We start from the raw sequence: 5881 nt of genomic DNA on the forward strand, positions 1-5881 counted from the left end.
AGAGTCCAATTGTGTCGGTTGCGATGCCTGACCTTCCCAACACTGGACGTGAAGAGCATGCGCCTTCCACTATTTGCATGCCCCCTGCAAGTGCTGGAAGGAGCACCCGCAGTCCAGTTCCTGATAGTCAGATTGAAGATGTCAGTGTTGAAGTACACCAGGATGAGGAGGATATGGGTGTTGCTGGCGCTGGGGAGGAAATTGACCAGAAGGATTCTGATGGTGAGGTGGTTTGTTTAAGTCAGGCACCCGGGGAGACACCTGTTGTCCATGGGAGGAATATGGCCGTTGACATGCCAGGTGAAAATACCAAAAAAATCAGCTCTTCGGTGTGGAGGTATTTCACCAGAAATGCGGACAACAGGTGTCAAGCCGTGTGTTCCCTTTGTCAAGCTGTAATAAGTAGGGGTAAGGACGTTAACCACCTCGGAACATCCTCCCTTATACGTCACCTGCAGCGCATTCATAATAAGTCAGTGACAAGTTCAAAAACTTTGGGTGACAGCGGAAGCAGTCCACTGACCAGTAAATCCCTTCTTCTTGTAACCAAGCTCACGCAAACCACCCCACCAACTCCCTCAGTGTCAATTTCCTCCTTCCCCAGGAATGCCAATAGTCCTGCAGGCCATGTCACTGGCAAGTCTGACGAGTCCTCTCCTGCCTGGGATTCCTCCGATGCATCCTTGCGTGTAACGCCTACTGCTGCTGGCGCTGCTGTTGTTGCCGCTGGGAGTCGATGGTCATCCCAGAGGGGAAGTCGTAAGCCCACTTGTACTACTTCCAGTAAGCAATTGACTGTTCAACAGTCCTTTGCGAGGAAGATGAAATATCACAGCAGTCATCCTACTGCAAAGCGGATAACTGAGTCCTTGACAACTATGTTGGTGTTAGACGTGCGTCCGGTATCCGCCGTTAGTTCACAGGGAACTAGACAATTTATTGAGGCAGTGTGCCCCCGTTACCAAATACCATCTAGGTTCCACTTCTCTAGGCAGGCGATACCGAGAATGTACACGGACGTCAGAAAAAGACTCACCAGTGTCCTAAAAAATGCAGTTGTACCCAATGTCCACTTAACCACGGACATGTGGAGCAGGGCAGGGTCAGGACTATATGACTGTGACAGCCCACTGGGTAGATGTATGGACTCCCGCCGCAAGAACAGCAGCGGCGGCACCAGTAGCAGCATCTCGCAAACGCCAACTCTTTCCTAGGCAGGCTACGCTTTGTATCACCGCTTTCCAGAATACGCACACAGCTGAAAACCTCTTACGGCAACTGAGGAAGATCATCGCGGAATGGCTTACCCCAATTGGACTCTCCTGTGGATTTGTGGCATCGGACAACGCCAGCAATATTGTGTGTGCATTAAATATGGGCAAATTCCAGCACGTCCCATGTTTTGCACATACCTTGAATTTGGTGGTGCAGAATTTTTTAAAAAACGACAGGGGCGTGCAAGAGATGCTGTCGGTGGCCAGAAAAATTGCGGGACACTTTCGGCGTACAGGCACCACGTACAGAAGACTGGAGCACCACCAAAAACTACTGAACCTGCCCTGCCATCATCTGAAGCAAGAAGTGGTAACGAGGTGGAATTCAACCCTCTATATGCTTCAGAGGTTGGAGGAGCAGCAAAAGGCCATTCAAGCCTATACAATTGAGCACGATATAGGAGATGGAATGCACCTGTCTCAAGTGCAGTGGAGAATGATTTCAACGTTGTGCAAGGTTCTGATGCCCTTTGAACTTGCCACACGTGAAGTCAGTTCAGACACTGCCAGCCTGAGTCAGGTCATTCCCCTCATCAGGCTTTTGCAGAAGAAGCTGGAGGCATTGAAGAAGGAGCTAACACGGAGCGATTCCGCTAGGCATGTGGGACTTGTGGATGCAGCCCTTAATTCGCTTAACAAGGATTCACGGGTGGTCAATCTGTTGAAATCAGAGCACTACATTTTGGCCACCGTGCTCGATCCTAGATTTAAAGCCTACCTTGGATCTCTCTTTCCGGCAGACACAGGTCTGCTGGGGTTGAAAGACCTGCTGGTGACAAAATTGTCAAGTCAAGCGGAACGCGACCTGTCAACATCTCCTCCTTCACATTCTCCCGCAACTGGGGGTGCGAGGAAAAGGCTCAGAATTCCGAGCCCACCCGCTGGCGGTGATGCAGGGCAGTCTGGAGCGACTGCTGATGCTGACATCTGGTCCGGACTGAAGGACCTGCCAACGATTACGGACATGTCGTCTACTGTCACTGCATATGATTCTCTCAACATTGATAGAATGGTGGAGGATTATATGAGTGACCGCATCCAAGTAGGCACGTCACACAGTCCGTACTTATACTGGCAGGAAAAAGAGGCAATTTGGAGGCCCTTGCACAAACTGGCTTTATTCTACCTAAGTTGCCCTCCCACAAGTGTGTACTCCGAAAGAGTGTTTAGTGCCGCCGCTCACCTTGTCAGCAATCGGCGTACGAGGTTACATCCAGAAAATGTGGAGAAGATGATGTTCATTAAAATGAATTATAATCAATTCCTCCGCGGAGACATTGACCAGCAGCAATTGCCACCACAAAGTACACAGGGAGCTGAGATGGTGGATTCCAGTGGGGACGAATTGATAATCTGTGAGGAGGGGGATGTACACGGTGATATATCGGAGGGTGAAGATGAGGTGGACATCTTGCCTCTGTAGAGCCAGTTTGTGCAAGGAGAGATTAATTGCTTCTTTTTTGGGGGGGGTCCAAACCAACCCGTCATATCAGTCACAGTCGTGTGGCAGACCCTGTCACTGAAATGATGGGTTGGTTAAAGTGTGCATGTCCTGTTTTGTTTATACAACATAAGGGTGGGTGGGAGGGCCCAAGGATAATTCCATCTTGCACCTCTTTTTTCTTTTCTTTTTCTTTGCATCATGTGCTGATTGGGGAGGGTTTTTTGGAAGGGACATCCTGCGTGACACTGCAGTGCCACTCCTAGATGGGCCCGGTGTTTGTGTCGGCCACTAGGGTCGCTAATCTTACTCACACAGCTACCTCATTGCGCCTCTTTTTTTCTTTGCGTCATGTGCTGTTTGGGGAGGGTTTTTTGGAAGGGACATCCTGCGTGACACTGCAGTGCCACTCCTAGATGGGCCCGGTGTTTGTGTCGGCCACTAGGGTCGCTAATCTTACTCACACAGTCAGCTACCTCATTGCGCCTCTTTTTTTCTTTGCGTCATGTGCTGTTTGGGGAGGGTTTTTTGGAAGGGCCATCCTGCGTGACACTGCAGTGCCACTCCTAGATGGGCCCGGTGTTTGTGTCGGCCACTAGGGTCGCTAATCTTACTCACACAGTCAGCTACCTCATTGCGCCTCTTTTTTTCTTTGCGTCATGTGCTGTTTGGGGAGGGTTTTTTGGAAGGGCCATCCTGCGTGACACTGCAGTGCCACTCCTAGATGGGCCCGGTGTTTGTGTCGGCCACTAGGGTCGCTAATCTTACTCACACAGCTACCTCATTGCGCCTCTTTTTTTCTTTGCGTCATGTGCTGTTTGGGGAGTATTTTTTTGAAGGGCCATCCTGCGTGACACTGCAGTGCCACTCCTAGATGGGCCCGGTGTTTGTGTCGGCCACTAGGGTCGCTTATCTTACTCACACAGCGACCTCGGTGCAAATTTTAGGACTAAAAATAATATTGTGAGGTGTGAGGTATTCAGAATAGACTGAAAATGAGTGTAAATTATGGTTTTTGAGGTAAATAATACTTTGGGATCAAAATGACCCCCAAATTCTATGATTTAAGCTGTTTTTTAGTGTTTTTGGAAAAAAACACCCGAATCCAAAACACACCCGAATCCGACAAAAATAATTCGGTGAGGTTTTGCCAAAACGCGTTCGAACCCAAAACACGGCCGCGGAACCGAACCCAAAACCAAAACACAAAACCCGAAAAATTTCAGGCGCTCATCTCTATTAATTATACCACACCTAGAGACTGCCTATATGCACTCCTGGGAACTGTGACTTATATGCTGTTCTTAATATTGCTAACTGCCGACATATGCTTGTGAGCTGAGTTTCAATAAAACCTTTGAACTTTCCTTTGTTGTCGTGGTCACGCCTTTGGGCATCTGTGGTAAAGGTTCCCTGCATGTCTAAGAACCCTGTACTGCCTCCCAGGTTCACATATACCTCAGCCCCTACAACTGAGGCTTCCCCTGGTCAGTACCAGCCCTCAGTTGTGACAGTAAGCACTGACCTAATGGATCCGGCCGGAGATCAGGTCCAAGCAACCAGGCCGACGCAAGAACTTGCAGCCTGCCTTGAACATCAGAAGGCTGCACAGGGCCATGTGATTCGCTGTCTCCAGGACCTTTCCTCTCAGCTGGAAGGAATCCAAACAACCCTTCGTGGTTCAGGGGCATCCAGGGTGTCGACTGCAGTACCTTTGGTGGTATCCCCACCCACCATTCCCGTTTCTGCTCCTTGTCTCCATTTACCGACACCTGCCAAGTTTGATGGTTCCCCAAAAGCCTGTCGGGGTTTCCTAAATCAGTGTGAGATACATTTCAAGTTACAGCCTGGCAGTTTCCCAACTGACCGCACCAAGGTTGCTTACATCATCTCCCTCCTCAGTGGCTCCGCCCTAGATTGGGCATCACCTCTATGGGAGAAGTCTGATGCCCTGCTCTCTTCATACATAGATTTCGTGGCAACTATCAGGCGCATCTTTGACGAACCAGGTCGTGTGACCTCCGCCTCCTCTGATATCCTCCGGCTACGTCAAGGGACACGAACAGTTGGTAAATATCTGGTACAGTACCAGATCCTAGCTTCTGAACTTTCCTGGAATGATGACTCTCTTTACTCAGCCCAAGAAGGGGTGTCTGTGTCTACAGCCCAAGTAGGGGCATCTGTGTCTGCAGCCCAAGGAGGGGTATCCAATGTTCAAGCTCTAGTAGGGGCATATGAGTCTTCTCAAAAAGGAGTTTCTGATCTGTCAACCCCAGGAGGGGTGCTGGAGAAAACAACCCTGAGAGAGGTGTCTGATTCGTCAACCCCAGGAGGGGTCACCAAAGTTTCAGCCCCAAGGGAAGTATCCAGAGCCAAGTTCCCAGATGGAAATTTTTGTGCTACAGATGCAATTATGAACTCCTGTTTGTCGTCTTCAGAGAGCACCACCCTGTTAGCATCCAGCATGGACCAGGTCCAGGATGGTCTAACTGAACACTCAGATACCACTCATTCCGGTTCTAACCGGATTCTTACTCTTTCAGTTCCAGCTGATTCAACGGTCTCCAGACTTATTCCGGTTCCATCCGTCTGTCTGAAGATTCCTTCGGTTCCAGACGATTCCGATATCTCTGGACCCAATCCGGTTCCATCCTTAGGTCCAAAGACTCCTTCGGTTCCAGCCGATTCCAATATCTCTGGATCCAATCCGGTTTCATCCGTAGGTCCAAAGACTCCTTCAGCTCCAGCTGATTCAACTGTCAATCCAAAGACTTCTCCGGTCCCAGCCAGTTCAAGCTTTTCCGGACCCAATCCGGTCCCATCCGTTTGTCCGGATCAGCCTCCTTCGGTTCCAACCGATTCCAGCACCTTCAGATCTAATCCTGTCCTATCCGTCGGTCTAAAGACTCCGCCGGTCTCAGCCGGTTCAAGTTTGTCTGGGCTCAATCTGGTCTCGTCCATAGATCCGGTACAGTCTTCTTTTGGTTCCAGCCAGTTCAAGTTCATCAGGATTCAATCTAGATCCTTCCGTTTATTCAGGTAAAGAATTTATAAGAAGTGTCCTAGGGCCAGTCCTAAAGAAGGGGGTGCTATCACGATCCAGGCAATTCCTTATCAGTATTTACCTTCCAAGTGCCTCCTGAGACTGTCCCAGCGTTCCAAGCCT

The sequence above is a fragment of the Pseudophryne corroboree genome, chromosome 1 (genome assembly GCF_028390025.1).
Source record: "Pseudophryne corroboree isolate aPseCor3 chromosome 1, aPseCor3.hap2, whole genome shotgun sequence".
Classification (NCBI taxonomy): domain Eukaryota; kingdom Metazoa; phylum Chordata; class Amphibia; order Anura; family Myobatrachidae; genus Pseudophryne; species Pseudophryne corroboree.